The 20,672-nt window shown below is 48.0% G+C and overlaps 1 protein-coding gene across 6 annotated transcripts in view; it reads right to left on the bottom strand.

Annotated features, from left to right (window-relative positions):
- The window catches only part of LOC143770245 (testicular acid phosphatase homolog), a 112,526-nt gene that overhangs the window by 81,483 nt on the left and 10,371 nt on the right, over positions 1–20,672 (bottom strand). Inside the window, exon 1 of one of the 6 annotated variants that reach the window (XM_077259696.1) lies at positions 11,186–11,211. The exons of the other annotated variants lie outside the window; for them this stretch is intronic. The gene's annotated coding sequence lies outside the window, so the exon portion shown is untranslated. Of the gene's footprint in view, positions 1–11,185; positions 11,212–20,672 lie in introns of those variants that run through there. 6 annotated transcript variants of the gene reach the window in all.

Genomic DNA, 20,672 nt, shown 5'->3' with positions numbered 1-20,672 from the left:
GTAATATTGATTCTTAGGGCCCACTGTTCAGCTACATGCAAACATAACCAGACCCTAGTACACAAATGTACTTTTCCTTCTATGTAATATTAATTTGGCTAGCTTGTTTAATGATTGATTAGATGATACCTTTTTCTGCAAATTGTGAATCAAGTATAATAGCACTGCTCATTTGCACTCCTTCAGAGGGGCCCACCGGAGGATTCTCCGGATCCCCTGTGGGCCAGTCCGAGCCTGTGTACACGTCAAAATAATGAAAACCAAAGATAGAACCACAATACACAGTCTGTAAAAAATTACACCTGTGCCCTATAGGGGATTGATGAGCTACAAAATCCCATGCAATTACCAGAATAAATCCTACAAGAAACTACTGCACAAACTGGGAACCATACCAAAAGCCATAATTTTATTGATTAAAATACATACACAATAATACCTAACAAAGGGGATAATCTGAGGTGACAACTACACCGGAGCCGCAGGTCAGAGGTCATAAATATACGAATAGTTGACGATGTTGTCTACAGTGGAGATTTAACATATATAAATAGTGGGTTCATAAACATAGGAACAAGTACCACTCAGCTGGTGAAAAGATCCAGCCAAGATGTCAAAGACATCAAAATAATGTATCTTCTTTCTCCTCCTGGACTGATCTTTCATTCTCAAAATTCTCCATTCATGGGTAAAATCTGTCTTCTGTGAACACAGATTTTCCCATTACTGAGATAGGAGATGACAGTTGGTGCTCATAAAGTTCTATGGAGAGAACCTTCATTTCAGGAGAGAATGTCTGTGTCTTCCTACAGGAAAGCTTTCCCTGGAGAGGAGATAGAGGCTGCCTGTTACTCGCTAATAACTTTTGTGATTTATCACAAGTCAGGATAGATCCATCTTTGGTGCTATTGGCTGATGCTCCTTTTTAGCTCCTCCTTCCTCCATAGAACTTTAAAATCACCAACTGTCATCTCCTATCTCAGCAATGGGAAAAATCCGTAATCCAGATTTTACTGCTTTTACCCCTGAATTCAGACAAAAAGATCAGTCCAGGAGGAGAAAGAAGCAGATTGATCTAACATATATTATAATACTGATTATTTTCACGTGTATTATTGATTATCAAATAAAGATGAAAACAATGCTTAATGTTTAGGGTATAAAAAATAATATTATTGATGATAATATTGCTGATGTTTTTAGGTTTATTATGTAACATTATTCAGTAGACTGTAGGATTTACTACATAGACAAGTCCTAATAAAATATGAAATAATCATAGTGAGGCTTCGGAGCAGAACACGAGGGCTGTGGCTGAAGATGGCTCGGTTTTTGTTAGTGCTTGTAGCTGTTGGGACAAGCTGTGCACATTGATCTCCGCGTCTGGATCTTCTCCCAGGAGCTGCACAGAATATGGACAAGGCGTATACGGTGTAAGCAAACACAGCTGTGTCCTCGCACCCAAACCCCGTCCTCGGAGACCTGGCTTAGAAATCTTATTAGGAAAACTGCTTAATGGTTTCGGCAGTGTCAGACTGGGGCAAAGCAGGTGGAATGGATTTTGGGGACCCGACCTACTGTACCTATTGTACACGAAAAATATTACACTGGCATCTGAGGGGTTAAACAGCCAGGATAATAGATATTATTATTTATTGTTATAGCGCCATTTATTCCATGGCGCTTTACATGTGAGGAGGGGTATACATAATAAAAACAAGTACAATAATCTTTAAACAATACAAGTCATAACTGGAACAGGAGGAGTGAGGACCCTGCCTGCGAAGGCTCACAATCTACGGGCTGTCCCACACGTCCAGATAATTCCGGTACCGGAATAAATCGGTACCGGAGTTATCCGTGTCCGTGTGCCTGGGAACTCACGGAGGCCATACGAGCGGGACACGTGTGCCGCCCGTATGGCGAGTGGGTACCACACGGAGCGTGTGGTACCCACTCTGCATGGTGCTGAAGCTGCGATTCATATCATCCCTGCAGCAACGTTTGCTGTAGAGAAAATATGAAGAATAGTGTTTAAAATAAAGATCTATGTGTCCGCCGCCCCCCCACCCCCTGTGCGCCCCCCCCGCTGGTCAGAAAATACTTACCCGGGTCCCCCGTCGGCTGTCGCTCCTTCCTGGTCTGGCCGCGGCTTCTCCTGCATGCGGTCACGTGGGCCCGATCATTTACAGTCATGAATATGTGGCTCCACCTCCCATAGGGGCGGAGCCGACTATTCATGATTGTAAATGATCGGCCCCACGTGACCGCATACAGTAGGAGGCGCGGCCAGACCAGGAAGGAGCGAGGGAGCGGATAAGTATTTTCTGACCAGCGGGGGGGGCGCACAGGGGGTGGGGGGGCGGCGGACACATGGATCTTTATTTTTAACACTATTCTTCATATTTTCTCTATAGCAAACGCTGCTACAGGGAAGATATGAATACCGGCTTCAGCACCATGTGGGGGGGACAGCGCTTACTGTAGCGCTGTCTCCGGCACGCACACGGACCCCAGACGGAGAATGTCCGTGTGAGGTCCGTGTTTTACGCGGACCCATTGACTCTATTGGGTCCGTGTAAAACGTGCGCTCCCACGAACACTGACATGTCTCCGTGTTTGGCACACGGAGACACGGTCCGCAAAAAATCAATGACATCTGAACAGATGCATTGATTTTTATGTGTCTACGTGTGTCAGTGTCTCCGGTACGTGAGGAAACTGTCACCTCACGTACCGGAGCCACTGACGTGTGAAACCGGCCTACAAGGGATGGGTGAGAATACAGTAGGTGAGGATAGAGCTGGTCATGCAGCGGTTTGGTCGATCGGTGGTTACTGCAGTTTGTAGGCTTGTCGGAAGAGGTGGGTCTTCAGGCTCTTTTTGAAGGTTTCGATGGTAGGCGAGAGTCTGATGTGTTGTGGTAGAGGGTTCCAGAGTAGGGGTGATACGCGAGAGAAATCTTGTATACGATTGTGGGAAGAGGAGATAAGAGGGGAGTAGAGAAGGAGATCTTGTGAGGATCGGAGGTTGCGTGTAGGTAAGTACCGGGAGACGAGGTCACAGATGTATGGAGGAGACAGGTTGTGGATGGCTTTGTACGTCACGGTTAGGGTTTTGTACTGGAGTCTCTGGGCAATAGGGAGCCAGTGAAGGGATTGACAGAGGGGAGAGGCCGGGGAATAGCGGGGGGACAGGTGGATTAGTCGGGCAGCAGAGTTTAGAATAGATTGGAGGGGTGCGAGTGTTCGAGGGGAGGCCACAGAGCAGGAGGTTGCAGTAGTCAAGGCGAGAGATGATGAGGGCATGGACTAGGGTTTTTGCAGATTCTTGGTTGAGGAATGTACGGATTCGTGAAATATTTTTGAGTTGAAGTCGGCAGGAAGTGGAAAGGGCTTGGATATGTGGTTTGAAGGAGAGATCAGCGTCAAGGATTACCCCGAGGCAGCGAGCTTGTGGGACTGGGGAGAGTGGGCAGCCATTTACTGTAATCGTTAGGTTCGTTGGGGGGGTCGCGTGAGATGGGGGAAAGATGATGAATTATGTTTTGTCCATGTTAAGTTTCAGAAATCTAGCGGAGAAGAAGGATGAAATAGTGGACAGACATTGAGGGATTCTGGTTAGTAGGGAGGTGATATCTAGTCCAGAGATGTAGATCTGCGTGTGTGTCATCAGCATAGAGGTGATACTGAAAGCCATGAGATTCTATGGGCTGTCCCAGGCCAAAGGTGTAAATGGTGAAGAGCAGGGGCCCAAGGTCTGAACCTTGCGGGACTCCGACAGATAGGGGACTGTTATGACCCCAATGGCAGAGGGTCTCAGGAATAAATACCAAGTCTGCAAACACAAAAAACCAGCTCATAGGGCAGTGGTAACTGGGCTGACCATATATCTAATCCTAGCACCACAAATAGAAGTAGCCGGGGAACGTGCCTACGTTGGTTCTAGACGTCTCGCGCCAGCCGGAGAACTAACTAACCCTAGAAGGGAAAAGAAAGACCTTTCTTGCCTCCAGAGAAAAGCCCCCAACAAATAATAACGGTGAGGTAAGAGGAAAAGACAAACATAAGAATGAGCTAGGTATTTAGCAAAGAGAGGCCCACTAGCTAATAGCAGAATATAGTAAGGTGACTTATATGGTCAGCAAAAACCCTATTAAAATATCCACGCTGGATATTCAAGAACCCCCGAACCGTCTAACGGCCGGGGGGAGAACACCAGCCCCCTAGAGCTTCCAGCAAGGTCAGAAATCACATTTAGTACAAGCTGGACAAAAATAGTAGCAAAGCAAGTAACTAAAAAAAACAAAGAAGACTTAGCTTAATTTTGCAAGAGCCAGGACCAGCAGACAGGAGCAACAGAAGGATCTGATTACAACGATGCCAGGCACTGGACTAAGGAACCAGGAAGTTAATATAGCGACACCCCTGGACTAACGACCCAGGTGAGTGCCAAACAGAAAAAAGACAATCCCAGAGTCATACCACTAGTGACCACAAGAGGGAGCCAAAAAGTCTAATTCACAACAGTACCCCCCCCTTAAGGAGGGGTCACCGAACCCTCACCAAGACCACCAGGGCAATCAGGATGAGCAGCGTGAAAGGCACAAACTAAATCGGCCGCATGCACATCAGAGGCAACCACCCAGGAATTATCCTCCTGACCATAGCCCTTCCACTTGACCAGATACTGAAGCCTCCGCCTGGAGAGACGAGAATCCAAGATCTTCTCCACCACGTACTCCAACTCGCCCTCAACCAACACCGGAGCAGGAGGCTCAACAGAAGGAACCACAGGTACAACGTACCGCCGCAACAAAGACCTATGGAACACGTTGTGAATGGCAAACGACACAGGAAGATCCAAGCGAAAGGACACAGGATTAAGGATTTCCAATATCTTGTAAGGACCGATGAAGCGAGGCTTAAATTTAGGAGAGGAGACCTTCATAGGAACAAATCGAGAAGACAGCCATACCAAATCCCCAACACGAAGTCGGGGACCCACACCGCGGCGGTGGTTGGCAAAACGCTGAGCCTTCTCTTGTGACAACTTTAAGTTGTCCACCACATGATTCCAGATCTGCTGCAACCTATCCACCACAGAATCTACCCCAGGACAGTCAGAAGGCTCCACATGTCCCGAGGAAAAACGAGGATGGAAACCAGAGTTGCAGAAAAATGGCGAAACCAATGTAGCGGAACTAGCCCGATTATTAAGGGCAAACTCAGCCAACGGCAAGAAGGTCACCCAATCATCCTGATCCGCAGAAACAAAACACCTCAAATAAGCCTCCAGAGTCTGATTAGTTCGCTCTGTTTGTCCATTAGTCTGAGGATGAAAGGCAGACGAAAACGACAACTCAATGCCCATCCTAGCACAAAAGGATCGCCAGAACCTGGAAACAAACTGGGATCCTCTGTCAGACACAATATTCTCAGGAATGCCGTGTAAACGAACCACATTCTGAAAGAACACAGGAACCAGATCGGAAGAGGAAGGCAGCTTAGGCAAAGGTACCAAATGGACCATCTTAGAAAAGCGATCACATACCACCCAGATGACAGACATGCCCTGAGACACCGGGAGATCTGAAATGAAATCCATGGAAATGTGTGTCCAAGGCCTCTTCGGGACAGGCAAGGGCAAGAGCAACCCACTGGCACGAGAACAGCAAGGCTTAGCTCGAGCACAAGTCCCACAGGACTGCACAAACGACCGCACATCCCGTGACAAGGAAGGCCACCAAAAGGACCTAGCCACCAGATCCCTGGTGCCAAAAATTCCCGGATGCCCTGCCGACACCGAGGAATGAACCTCGGAAATGACTCTGCTGGTCCACTTATCAGGAACAAACAGTCTGTCAGGTGGACAAGAGTCAGGTCTACCAGCCTGAAATCTCTGCAACACACGTCGCAAATCCGGAGAAATGGCTGACAAGATAACTCCCTCTTTAAGAATACCAACTGGTTCTGCGACTCCCGGAGAGTCAGGCACAAAGCTCCTTGAAAGAGCATCAGCCTTCACATTCTTTGAACCTGGTTAAAACGAGACCACAAAGTCAAAACGGGAGAAAAACAATGACCAGCGGGCCTGTCTAGGATTCAGGCGTTTAGCAGACTCGAGATACATCAGATTTTTGTGATCAGTCAAGACCACCACACGATGCTTAGCACCCTCGAGCCAATGACGCCACTCCTCAAATGCCCACTTCATGGCCAACAACTCCCGATTGTCAACATCATAATTCCGCTCAGCAGGCGAAAACTTCCTCGAGAAAAAGGCACAAGGTCTCATCACAGAGCAACCAGGGCCTCTCTGCGACAAAACGGCCCCTGCCCCAATCTCAGAAGCATCCACTTCAACCTGAAAGGGAAGTGAGACATCAGGCTGGCACAAAACAGGCGCCGAAGTAAACCGGCGCTTCAACTCCTGGAAAGCCTCCACGGCTGCAGGAGCCCAGTTAGCAACATCAGAACCTTTCTTGGTCATATCCGTCAAAGGTTTAGCAATGCTAGAAAAATTAGCAATAAAATGACGGTAGAAGTTAGCAAAACCCAAGAACTTCTGAAGACTCTTAACTGACGTGGGTTGAGTCCAATCATGAATAGCACGGACCTTGACTGGGTCCATCTCCACCGCAGAAGGGTAAAAAATAAACCCCAAAAAGGGAACCTTCTGTACTCCAAAGAGACACTTTGAGCCCTTAACAAATAAAGCATTCTCACGCAAAACCTGAAACACCATCCTGACCTGCTCTACATGCGAGTCCCAGTCATCAGAAAAAACCAGAATATCATCCAGATAAACGATCATAAATTTATCCAGATACTTCCGGAAAATATCATGCATAAAGGACTGAAACACTGAAGGAGCATTAGAGAGTCCAAAAGGCATCACCAAGTACTCAAAATGACCTTCGGGCGTATTAAACGCGGTTTTCCATTCATCTCCTCGCTTAATGCGCACAAGGTTGTACGCACCACGAAGATGTATCTTGGTGAACCACTTGGCACCTTTAATTCGGGCAAACAAGTCTGACAACAGAGGCAAAGGATACTGAAATTTAACAGTGATTTTATTCAAAAGCCGATAGTCAATACAAGGTCTCAAAGATCCGTCCTTCTTGGCCACAAAAAAAAATCCCGCACCAAGAGGGGAAGAGGAAGGACGGATATGCCCCTTCTCCAGAGATTCCTTGATATACGAACGCATTGCGGTATGCTCAGGTACAGACAGATTAAATAGTCTTCCCTTAGGAAATTTGCTACCTGGAATCAAATCTATGGCACAGTCACAGTCCCTATGAGGAGGCAGAACACTGGACCTGGACTCGCTGAACACATCCTGATAATCAGACAAATACTCAGGAACTTCCGAAGGAGTAGAGGAAGCAATAGACACCGGCGGGGAATCACCATGAATACCCTGACAGCCCCAACTTGACACAGACATTGCCTTCCAATCCAAGACTGGATTATGAGTCTGTAACCATGGCAACCCCAAAACGACCAAATCATGCATTTTATGCAGAACAAGAAAACGAATCACCTCCCGATGTTCAGGAGTCATGCACATGGTTACCTGCGTCCAAAACTGCGGTTTATTTTCCGCCAATGGCGTAGCATCAATACCCCTCAGAGGGATAGGATTAACCAACGGCTCAAGAACAAAACCACAGCGCTTGGCAAATGACAGATCCATAAGACTCAGGGCAGCACCTGAATCCACAAACGCCATAACAGGGTAAGAGGACAATGAGCAAATTAAAGTCACAGACAAAATAAATTTAGGTTGCAAATTACCAATGGCGACAGGACTAACAACCCTTGTTAGGCGTTTAGAGCATGCTGATATAACATGTGTAGAATCACCACAGTAAAAACACAACACATTCTGATGTCTATGATTTTTCCGCTCATTTCTGGTCTGAATTCTATCACATTGCATCAAATCAGGTGTTTGTTTAGACAACACCACCAGAGGATTAGCGGTTTTGCGCTCCCGCAAACGCCGGTCAATTTGAATAGCCAGCGCCATGGAATCATTCAGACTTGTAGGAATGGAGAAACCCACCATCACATTCTTAATGGCTTCAGAAAGGCCATTTCTGAAGTTTGCGGCCAGAGCACACTCATTCCACTGAGTAAGCACGGACCATTTCCGAAATTTTTGGCAATACACTTCAGCTTCATCCTGGCCCTGAGAAATAGCCAGCAAGGCTTTTTCTGCCTGAACCTCAAGATTGGGTTCCTCGTAAAGCAATCCGAGCGCCAGAAAAAACGCATCAATATTTGCCAATGCCGGATCTCCTGGCGCTAGCGAGAAGGCCCAATCCTGAGGGTCGCCCCGTAAAAAAGAGATAACAATTTTAACTTGCTGAACTGAGTCTCCAGATGAACGGGGTCTCAGAGATAGAAACAATTTACAATTATCCCTGAAATTCCTAAACTTAAATCGGTCTCCAGAAAACAGTTCAGGAATAGGTATTTTAGGTTCAGACATAGGACTACTGGTAACAAAATCTTGTATGCTTTGCACACGAGCAGCAAGCTGGTCCACACTTGTAATCAAGGTCTGGACATTCATGTCTGCAGCAAGCTCAAGCCACTCAGAGGTAAAGGGGAGGAAGAGAGGAAAAGAAAAAAAAAATTCAGAATTTCCTTTCTTATATCCCACTTCTGCAATGCATTAAACATTCAATGTTGGCCTGGCATACTGTTATGACCCCAATGGCAGAGGGTCTCAGGAATAAATACCAAGTCTGCAAACACAAAAAACCAGCTCATAGGGCAGTGGTAACTGGGCTGACCATATATCTAATCCTAGCACCACAAATAGAAGTAGCCGGGGAACGTGCCTACGTTGGTTCTAGACGTCTCGCGCCAGCCGGAGAACTAACTAACCCTAGAAGGGAAAAGAAAGACCTTTCTTGCCTCCAGAGAAAAGACCCCAAAAGTTGGATACAAGCCCCCAACAAATAATAACGGTGAGGTAAGAGGAAAAGACAAACATAAGAATGAGCTAGGTATTTAGCAAAGAGAGGCCCACTAGCTAATAGCAGAATATAGTAAGGTGACTTATATGGTCAGCAAAAACCCTATTAAAATATCCACGCTGGATATTCAAGAACCCCCGAACCGTCTAACGGTCGGGGGGAGAACACCAGCCCCCTAGAGCTTCCAGCAAGGTCAGAAATCACATTTAGTACAAGCTGGACAAAAATAGTAGCAAAGCAAGTAACTAAAAAAACAAAGAAGCAAGACTTAGCTTAATTTTGCAAGAGACAGGACCAGCAGACAGGAGCAACAGAAGGATCTGATTACAACGATGCCAGGCACTGGACTAAGGAACCAGGAAGTTAATATAGCGACACCCCTGGACTAACGACCCAGGTGAGTGCCAAACAGAAAAAAGACAATCCCAGAGTCATACCACTAGTGACCACAAGAGGGAGCCAAAAAGTCTAATTCACAACAGGGGACGAGGTGAGGAGGTGGTGTGTGAGTGGGAGACGCTGAATGTCTGGTCTGTTAGGTATGATGAGATCCAGGATAAGGCCAAGTCTGTGATGCCAAGGGATGAGAGGGTCTGTAATAATAGGGAATGGTCCACTGTGTCAAAGGCAGCCGACAGGTCGAGGAGGAGGACAGAGTAGTGTTGCTTGCTCTTGGCGGTTAAGAGGTCGTTGGTGACCTTAGTTAGGGCAGTTTCAGTGGAATGGTGTGACCGGAAGCCAGATTGTAAGCGGTCAAAGAGGGAGCAAGAAGAGAGATGGGAGGACAGTTCAAGGTAAACATGTTGTTCCAGTAGTTTGGAGGCATAAGGGAGAAGTGATATAGGGCGATAGCTAGATACAGAGGATGGGTCAAGAGAGGGCTTTTTGAGGATAGGTGTGATGGAGGCATGTTTAAAGCTTGAGGGGAAAACACCAGTTGTTAGTGATAGGTTGAAGAGATGGGTTAGGGTTGGGATGAAGACTGTGGTGAGGTTTGGGATGAGGTGGGATTTGAGCGGGTCAAGTGCACAGGTGTGAGATGTGATCTTGAGAGTAGAGTGGAGAGTTGATCTTCTGTAATGGTGGAGAAGTTGGTTTTGGAGGTGGAGGGCTGGGAAGTCGGGAGGAAGGGCTCTGGGGGTTGTTGACCAAAACTGTCTCTGATGCTATTAATCTTATGCTTGAAAAATGAGGCAAAGTCTTCAGCGGAGATAAGGGGGAGGGAGGAGGTGCTGGGGGACGGAGGAGAGAATTGAAGGTGTTGAATAACTGTTTAGGGTTGTGAGACAGGGAGGAGATGAGAGATGAGAAGAAGGTTTGTTTAGCTGTGGCGAGTGTGGTCTTGAAAGTAGTGAGGGACTGTTTGAATACGATGAAGTGCTCGTTGGAGTGGGATCTTTTCCATCTGCGCTCAGCAGCCCTGGAAGCTCGCCTCAGTTCTTTGGTCAGACTGGTGTGCTCTTTTGTCCTGCCCATTTTTGGTGGTTTTGTGTGAATTTATGTCCAATTTCCTTTTTCTTTGTGTTGTTCCAATACGCAAACACAAGGCAATAAACGTGTGCTTAAAAAATGTGTAATTGCAATAATTTTGTGAGAAAATTATGTTATTTTTTGGAACAATTTCAAGGGTGCCAATACCCACGACTTTCGGCAATGACTGTGTGTGTGTATACATATATATGTCGAAAAATGCTTGTAGTTGTAGTTCCCAAAGCTGAAGAAATCACATGATTTGCAGCCAATCAGTAGCCACAGCAGTGACCAAAGTACCACCAATGTAGCCAGAGATTGCCTGTAGTAATAAGGAATAAGGCTATACATTATAAGAGAGGGCACTATGTAATATCGTATGGGGCTATGCATGATAAGAGATAACACTGTAATAATGTATGGAGATTTGCAAAATAAGAGAGGACACTGTAATAATGTATGGGGCTATGCCTAAGAGAGGACACCATGTATTAATGTATGGAGATATGTATAAGAGAAGACACTATGTAACATTTTTTTGAGCTACAGAAAATAAGAGAGGGCACTATGTAATAATGTATGGGACTCTACATAATAAGAGAGGACACTATGTAATAAGGGACAGCACTATACGTAAAAAGAGAGCATTACTGTCACCATTTCTCTGCAAGTTATACAATGTAGATATAGAAAAAATATTTACACCCAGTAATTTACCGCTGTCGTCTCATATGATTAGAGTCATTTTCTTTCATTTCTTCTCCATCTGGTCAGACCTTCATGTCAACATCTTTCAGTCAAGGCTTATCTCTGCAGAGTTTGCTGCACAGATCACTGTGCCCCTGAATGTAACAAGGTAAAATTACCTGGTAACGTGATTCTCCAGTTCGGTATCATTACATCAATACCAAAGTTGTATACTTTCTTTTAAGTGATTAAAAGAATTCTGTTATTAATTACATAAAAAATAATGTAATTATTTCCATTTAAAAGGGGAAAAAGAGGGGTGATCTAAAATTATTATTTTTTTGTTTTTATACTTTTGTAAAAAAAAATTAAGCCCTGAAAAGACTTGAACCTTGATTTATACCGTATCTACTCAAACTGACGTTTTCCTATGTAAAAAGGAAAACAAAAAACAGAAAAGCTTAAGATGGCACCCATGGGGGACATCTGAAGGATGTCAACCCATCGGCATCCCACGATCGCACCACTAACTGGAGCCAGTGTTAAACAGCAGCAATTCGAGCTAGCTCCAGTCGCTACAGCTATAGGAGGATGCCGGCTGTCTAACACAGTCAGTATCTGCAAGGTATAGGTCAGGCTCAGTTCCTGAGCCTGCTCCATTCATCAGCTCTCGACATGTGGTATATTATCACATCACATGTTGGAAAGGGGTTAAGTAAAGCCAAATCCAACCCAGTCTTATATTCCTCATCATGTTCTAAGGTTCACTAAAGGGCTGGCTAATGGCGTATAGGCTAGCTCCCTCCACTAGGTGGCGCTGGTGAGATGTTCTTTCTTTCTGGGTGATAGCTCATTTGCATACTTTTTTCCCATGGAACATTGCTAACTGGACTCCATACATAGCAGGTAAAATACAGTAGTATGACAATATACATGATGATCACATGGCTGTCATGTCTAATCACATGGGTTTCTCTTTGGCTCAGTATGTTCCTCTGTGTTGTAATATATGATGGCCTGCAGCCAGGAGCATGTACACACTTTCGCAGTGCACATGATTATTTTTTGCAAATGTTGGAGGCTGTTATTGGGTTATGTACACACTAGCATTAATATAACATAGCATGTGCATCAGATGCGCCCTCCATAGCAGCACATCATTTGTGCTGGATGTGGTGTGTCCTCACTGTGCCATGTACTACAGCACTTTTATAATGACCTGCCTGCACGTTGACGTCTGTTTTGCTAAACACTGGCATTCACCCTGAAGAAGACAGTTCTTCTAGCGTTCATGGAACGTGCTGCAATTCCACTGTTATTGCTCCTGAAAATGTATGAATAGATGTAACACACTTGCCGGTGTCCCTGCACAGTTCTCCTCCCACCTCCGTGCAGGGATGCCGGCATACTCACCGTCCCGGCCGTGCGGTGTAGTTCCCAGCGTGCTCCCTGCTACATTGTGTTATGTGCACTGCTTTTCCTGGCAGACTGCCTAGTGCATGCGGGCTCCACTGCTCTTAAAGGGGAAGTGTGTGCACATAGTAAAATGCCCCCAGCCAATGGTTGGGAGGCATTTAGTATAAAGGGCACCCTCCCCACATGCCGAATCAACATTAAATCATTAGGTAGTCTACTAGTGAGTTGTGAGGTCCCCTGGTCCTAGTGTGGCCAGTGTCCTAAACCTGTAGTCTCTGGCAGGCCCGCTATCAGGGCATTACTGCCCTGACAGGCGTATGGGGCCCGGTGGGCAGAGGGGGCCTGCATCAGGCCCCGTCCCATCTGCTCACCGGGCCCCCCTACAGGCGCTGCGGCACGCTATTGACGTGCGGGCCCGCACGTCAATAGTTAACAGCCGCCAGCCAATCGGAGGCTGGCAGCTGACTTGAGCCGCAGCGCGCACTACGCCGGCATCTGACGTCATTGTCAGCCGCCGGCGAGTGCACGCTTCACCTGCGTGGAGGGAGTGAGCTTTGCTGCAGGAGTGCAGCCAGGTAGTTTTTTTTTTTTTGAGAGTGGCGATCCAGTGGGCCCTGGGGCAGAGATGCTGGACTCGCTGGGGCAGAGATGCTGGACACACTGGGGCAGAGATGCTGGACACACTGGAGTAGAAATGCTGGAGACACTGGGGCAGAGATGCTGGACATTGGGGGTAGAGATGCTGGACATTGGGGGGCAGAGATGCTGGACACACTGGGGCAGAGATGCTGGAAACCCTGGGGCAGAAATGCTGGACACACTGGGGCAGAGATGCTGGACACACTGGGGGTAGAGATGCTGGACATTGGGGGCAGAGATGCTGGACACACTGGGGCAGAGATGCTGGAAACCCAGGGGCAGAAATGCTGGACACACTGGGGCAGAGATGCTGGACATTGGGGGTAGAGATGCTGGACATTGGGGGGCAGAGATGCTGGACACACTGGGGCAGAGATGCTGGAAACCCTGGGGCAGAAATGCTGGACACACTGGGGCAGAGATGGTGGACACACTGGGGGTAGAGATGCTGGACATTGGGGGCAGAGATGCTGGACACACTGGGGCAGAGATGCTGGAAACCCTGGGGCAGAAATGCTGGACACACTGGGGCAGAGATGCTGGACACACTGGGGGTAGACATGCTGGACACACTGGGGGCAGAGACGCTGGACAAACTTGAGGCAGAAATGCTGGAAACCCTGGGGCAGAAATGCTGGACACACTTGGGCAGAGATGCTGGACACACTAGGGCAGAGATGCTGGACACTGGGGGCAGAGATGCTGGACACTGGGGGCAGAGATGCTGGACACACAGGGGCAGAGATGCTGGACACACTGGGGCAGAGATGCTGGACACTGGGGGCAGAGATGCTGGACACACAGGGGCAGAGATGCTGGACACACTGGGGCAGAGATGCTGGACACGCTGGGGCAGAGATGCTAGACACGCTGGGGCAGAGATGCTGGACACTGGGGGCAGAGATGCTGGACACTGGGGGCAGAGATGCTGGACACACAGGGGCAGAGATGCTGGACACACTGGGGCAGAGATGCTGGACACACTGGGGGCAGAAATGCTGGAGACACTGGGGCAGAGATGCTGGACACACTGGGACAGAGATGCTGGACACACTGGGGGCAGAAATGCTGGAGACACTGGGGCAGAGATGCTGGACACACTGGGGCAGAGATGCTGGACACACTGGGGGCAGAAATGCTGGAGACACTGGGGCAGAGATGCTGGACAGACTGGGGCAGAGATGCTGGACACACTGGGGGCAGAAATGCTGGAGACACTGGGGCAGAGATGCTGGACATTGGGGGCAGAATGCTGGACACACTGGGGCAGAAATGCTGGGCACACTGGGGCAGAGATGCTGGACACGCTGGGGCAGAGATGCTAGACACACTGGGGCAGAGATGCTGGACACACTGGGAGCAGAAATGCTGGAGACACTGGGGCAGAAATGCTGGACACACTGGGGGCAGAAATGCTGGACACACTGGGGGCAGAGATGCTGGACACATGGGGCAGAGATGCCTGAGACATGGGGGGCAGTAATGCTGGAGACACTGGGGCAGAATGGAGATACGGGCATGATTGGAGACACGGGGCATAATGAAAGACATGGGGGCAGGATTGGATCATGGGGCAGGATGGATACGATGGCGATCATATGGGGCAGGATGGGGAGATCATATGGGGTAGGATGGATACTCATGAGGGAAGGATGTGAGAACATATGGCTGGAGCCAGGAATGAGACACACGGGGCCAGGATGGGGGATATTATTACCATAGGGGCTAATTAAGGGACATTATTACTGCAGTGATGTATTTATTTTATTTTTTGAGTATACTGTATTAAATGGGGGGGCGGTCCTGTTACTGTGTAGAGTGACACTATGTCGCCTCTTTTTCTTCATGTGGTGTAATGTAGAAGTTGGGAAAAATTAAGTAATGTGTTCTGCAAGCGGAGCTCGAGATAACTGTTATTTCCTGCAAAGAGGAGCCCTGGCTGGATGAAGTGATGGCGGTCTGTGCTGGATGAAAGATGAAGGACTTCACCTAGAGACGTCACTGGTGAGTCAGTGTTACCTATACACTGACACTATACACTGTATACTATATACATAGGTCCTGTGTATAATGTCACCAGTGATCACTGTGTTACCTATACATTATATACAGAGCTCCTGTGTATAATATCACCAGTGATCACTAGGGTTGAGCGACTTTTACTTTTTTAGGATCGAGTCGGGTTTCGCGAAACCCGACTTTGTCAAAAGTTAGGTCGAGTGAAATCGGCCGATTATCGCGAAAAGTCGGGGATCGACCGAAACCCGAAACCCAATGTAAGTCAATGGGGAATCAAAGTCGGCAGTGAGTGGAGGACAGGAAAACACCAACAGTGCCCATTTTAACGTCAAAAACATCAATTCTTGTCACTTAAGCTTGTGAATCTTAATTTACCTTATAACAATAGTTAGGCATTGAAAATTGAGGGTCATTTGGCTAAAGTTGTGGGGAAGGGGGGTAGGGCTGGCTCAAGTTTTTTGTGGACCCAGGAAACGCGGACTACGTCACGGCGGTGGAGCCGGGAGAGGTAAGTATTTCAACTTTGCAAGTGCTGTGATCCCGAGCAAGCAGGAGGGGCCCACGTGTTCACATTGGCACTGGTACAGGGCCCCTCTAAGTACGGCGGTGTGTTTGACGGCGGGGGCGCCTCCCACCGGCAGAGACACTTTTGCGTACTATGAGGGGCCCTGTGCCAGTGACCTCGCCAACGAGTATGCTCCCCCACCTGATGAAGAAACCTGCACTTTCATCTGCACCTTCCTCTTTGTCCCCGTGTAAGGTGGTATAGTATGCGGGAAGGGGAACCTGACTTTCAGCAGGGTCAGATTCTGGCTGTGTAGAGTGCAAGGGGAATGTATTGGTCTGGGTCAATGTACCAGCAGACTCATCTAGCAGTGGCTGGGCAATGGGCAGGATGAGGAGGAAACACAGATATAGTTCCAAAGAATAAAGTAGGCTAAATGCAGTTCAAAATTGGTAACAGGAGTAAACAGGCGGCACTGCTTTGTTCATTGGAGAACACCAAGCAGCGGCAGACATCGTTAGTAGGCCCAACCAAACAAGTAGGCCAAATGCAGGTTAATATCTGATAAAGCCTGAAAATTGAAGCTCAGCTATATTCAGTGGAGGAGACAAGCAAGGAGCGGCAGACACCGTTACTAGGGCCCAACCAAACAAGTAGGCCAAATGCAGTTTAAAATTTCCTATAGGCCAAAAGACTGAAGATTGAAGCTCAGCTTTGTTCAGTGGAGGAGACAAGCAAGGAGCGGCAGACACCGTTACTAGGGCCCAACCAAACAAGTAGGCCAAATGCAGATTAATATCTGATATAGGCCGAAAGCCTGAAGATTGAAGCTCAGCTTTGTTCAGTGGAGGAGACAAGCAAGGAGCAGCAGACACCGATAGTAGGGCCCAACCAAACTAGTAGGCCAAATGCCGTTTAATATCTGATATAGGCCGAAAGCCTGAAGATTGAAGCTCAGCTTTGTTCAGTGGAGGAGAACACCAAGCAGCGGCAGACACCGTTAGTAGGCCCAAACAAACAAGTAGGCCAAATGCCGTTTAAAATTTCCTATAGGCCGAAAGCCTGAAGATTGAAGCTCAGCTTTGTTCAGTGGAGGAGACAAGCAAGGAGCGGCAGACACCGTTACTAGGGCCCAACCAAACAAGTAGGCCAAATGCCGTTTAATATCTGATATAGGCCGAAAGCCTGAAGATTGAAGCTCAGCTTTGTTCAGTGGAGGAGAACACCAAGCAGCGGCAGACACCGTTAGTAGGCCCAAACAAACAAGTAGGTCAAATGCCGTTTAAAATTTCCTATAGGCCGAAAGCCTGAAGATTGAAGCTCAGCTTTGTTCAGTGGAGGAGACAAGCAAGGAGTGGCAGACACCGTTACTAGGGCCCAACCAAACAAGTAGGCCAAATGCAGTTTAATAACTGATCTAGGCCGAAAGCCTGAAGATTGAATCTCAGCTTTGTTCAGTGGAGGAGACAAGCAAGGAGCGGCAGACACCGTTAGTAGGCCCAACCAAACAAGTAGGCCAAATGCAGTTTAATATCTGACATCGGATGAAAACTGAGGCTCAGCTTTGTTGAGTGGAGGACAACTGTAATGGGAGGCAGACACAGTTAGTAGGCATAAATAAGAAAGTAGGCAAAATGCAGTTCAAAATTGGTTAGTGGAGTATACAGTCGGCATAGCTTTGTTCAGCGGAGGACAACTGTAATAAGTGGCTCAGACAGACAGAGTAGGCCTACAATTAAAAAAGGTGGCTAATTGCAGTTCAAAATTTGTAATAGGAGTACACAGTCAGCATAGCGTGGTTCAGCGGAGGAGGACAAGTGTAATTAGTGGCTCTGACACACTGAGTAGGCGTAAAATAAAAAAGAACGATATATGCAGTTCACAATTGGTAAGAGGAGTACACAGGCGGCCTTGCTGGGTTCAGCGGTGGAGGACAACTGTTGTGAGAGTCTGACACAGTTACTAGGACAAAATAAATAAGTAGGCTAAATGCTGTTCTACATTGGTAAGAGGAGTACACAGGCGGCCTAGCTTGTTTCAGGGGGGGGACAGTTGTAATGTGTGGCGACGACAGACAGACAGACAGAGGCCTAACCTAAAAAAAGGTGTCTAAATGCAGTTCAAAACTGCTAGCAGGACTAACCAGGCGGCCTAGCATGTTTCGGGGGGGGGGGGGGGACAGTTGTAATGTGTGACGCCGACAGACAGACAGACAGAGGCCTAACCTAAAAAAAGGTGTCTAAATGCAGTTCAAAACTGCTAGCAAGACTAACCAGGCGGCCTAGCTTGTTTCAGGGGGGGGGACAGTTGTAATGTGTGGCGCCGACAGACAGACAGAGGCCTAACCTAAAAAAAGGTGTCTAAATGCAGTTCAAAACTGCTAGCAGGACTAACCAGGCGGCCTAGCTTGTTTCAGGGGGGGGGACAGTTGTAATGTGTGGCGCCGACAGACAGACAGACAGACAGACAGAGGCCTAACCTAAAAAAAGGTGTCTAAATGCAGTTCAAAACTGCTAGCAGGACTAACCAGGCGGCCTAGCTTGTTTCAGGGGGGGGACAGTTGTAATGTGTGGTGCCGACAGACAGAAAGACAGACAGAGGCCTAACCTAAAAAAAGGTGTCTAAATGCAGTTCAAAACTGCTAACAGGACTAACCAGGCGGCCTAGCTTGTTTCAGCGTGGGAGGATAACTGTTATGAGAGGCTGACACAGTTACTAGGCACAAATAAGTAAGTAGGCTACATGCAGTTCACAATTGGTAACAGGAGTACAGAGGTGGCATAGCTTTGTTCAGCGGAGGACAACTGTTAGAAGTGGCTGACACAGTTAGTAGGCCAAAATACTAAAGTGGGCTAAATGTCAGCCAAGGAATTGGACATAAATAAACTGGTGGCATAGCGAGGTACAGGGGTGGGCTCCTCTGCAGAGTTGCAGACAGGGGTAGTTGGCGCAAAGTATTAAGGGGTCTAAATGGAGGCCAGGGCCCCTGTATATTTTTACTATCATCTATCATTGCAACAAATTTGTTATGGCAGTGCCATTTAAGGATTTAACAGCACAGACTACACAGTGGTGGGGCAGGGAGAGGTAAGTTTTTCAAGTGGTAGAGCACAGTTCGAGCTGGGGGGGAACACTCTCTCGTGGGCGGCGGTACTGGCCCATGGCCCCTCATATTACGACGGTGTGTCTGACGTTGGTTGTGCACCACCACCGTCAGAGACACTTCATTGTACTATGAGGGACCCTGTGCCAGTGCCGTGGCCCAAGAGTGGGCACACCCACCTGTCCAGGCAAACGGCACTCGCACGGGTGCTTGCGCCATGTTGTGACCACGGCCCTGTGGGGGGAGTCAGCCCATTTAGGGAGGTATACAAATGGCCTATGGTGGACATTCGGCACCTGCAAATGGCGGAATTGGAGCAGTCAGTAAGAGGAGGCCAAAAATAAGAAATTTTTCTGGCAAGCTACGTGTCAGCAGGGGAAGGTGGGGCAAAATAATTTGAAATCCATGATTGGTTCATTTTAATGAAGGTTAGATCATCAACATTTCGGGGAGCCAGGCGTGTCCTTTTTTCGGTCAGTATTGAACCAGCAGCACTGAAGACTCTTTCTGAGAGCACACTAGCAGCTGGGCAAGCGAGCTCCTGTAATGCATATTCTGCCAATTCGGGCCAGGTGTCTAGTTTAGATGCCCAGTAATCAAAGGGGAATGACCTGTGAGGGAGAACATCGATAATGGCGGCGGAAAAATAGTTGGTAACCATACTGGACAAATGCTATCTCCTGTCACTTTGAATCGATGCAGCAGTACCTGCCGGGTCTGCGGTCATTGCAAAATCACTCCACAACCTGGTGAGAAATCCCCTCAGTCCAATGCCACTTCGGCTTTGTGCACCTCTAGCACCTCTGCCATGTTGCCCCCTACAGCTCGTGTGAGAACCATCAGCGCCGCTGTGTGCTGGGAATGCCTGAACCAAACGGTCTACAAGAGTTGCTTGTTTGGTAGCTAATATTTGCTCAAGGTTCTCATGTGGCATGATATTTTGTAATTTGCCTTTGTATCGTGGATCCAGGAGGCAGGCCAACCAGTAATCGTCATCAGTCATCATTTTGATAATGCGGGGGTCGCGTTTTAGGATACGCAAGGCATACTCTGCCATGTGGGCCAAAGTTCCAGGTGTCAATTCACTGCTTGTGCTGGGTTGAGGAGCACTTTCTTGAAAATCTACCTCACTTGTGGCCCGCAAAAACCCTGTACCTGACCTTGCAATGCCACCAGTTTCTATTGCCCCCTGAGAAGCATCCTCCTCCCATAAATATTAAGCCCCATCATCCTCCTCCTCCTCCTCTTCATCCGCCACCTCATCCCGGAGACTTCCCTGACCAGACAATGGCTAACTGTCATCAAGGCTTCCCTCCTCCTCGGCTGCAGACGCCTGCTCCTTGATGTGCATCAAACTTTGCATCAGCAGACGCATTAGTGGGATGCTCATGCTTATGATGGCGTCGTCCGCACTGACCAGTCGTGTGTATTCCTCAAAACACTGAAGGACTTGACAGAGGTCTTTGAGCTTCGACCACTGCACACCAGACAACTCCATGTCTGCCATCCAACTGCCTGCCCGTGTATGTGTATCCTCCCACAAATACATGACAGCACGCCTCTGCTCGCAAAGCCTCTGAAGCATGAGCAGTGTAGAGTTCCACCTTGTTGCAACGTCTATTATTAGGCGGTGCTGGGGAAGATTCAGCGATCGCTGATGGTTAAGCATACGGCTGGAGTGGACGGGCGACCGGCAGATGTGCGAGCAAAGTCTGCCCACCTTCAGGAGCAAGGCTGGTAAATCAGGGTAATTCTTGAGGAAGCACTGCACCACAAGGTTCAAGGTGTGAGCCAGGCAAGGTATGTGTTTTATTTCGGAAAGGGCTATGGCAGCC

The sequence above is a fragment of the Ranitomeya variabilis genome, chromosome 4, assembly GCF_051348905.1.
Source record: "Ranitomeya variabilis isolate aRanVar5 chromosome 4, aRanVar5.hap1, whole genome shotgun sequence".
Taxonomy (NCBI): Eukaryota; Metazoa; Chordata; class Amphibia; order Anura; family Dendrobatidae; genus Ranitomeya; species Ranitomeya variabilis.
This window is presented reverse-complemented; position numbering and strand designations above follow the sequence as displayed.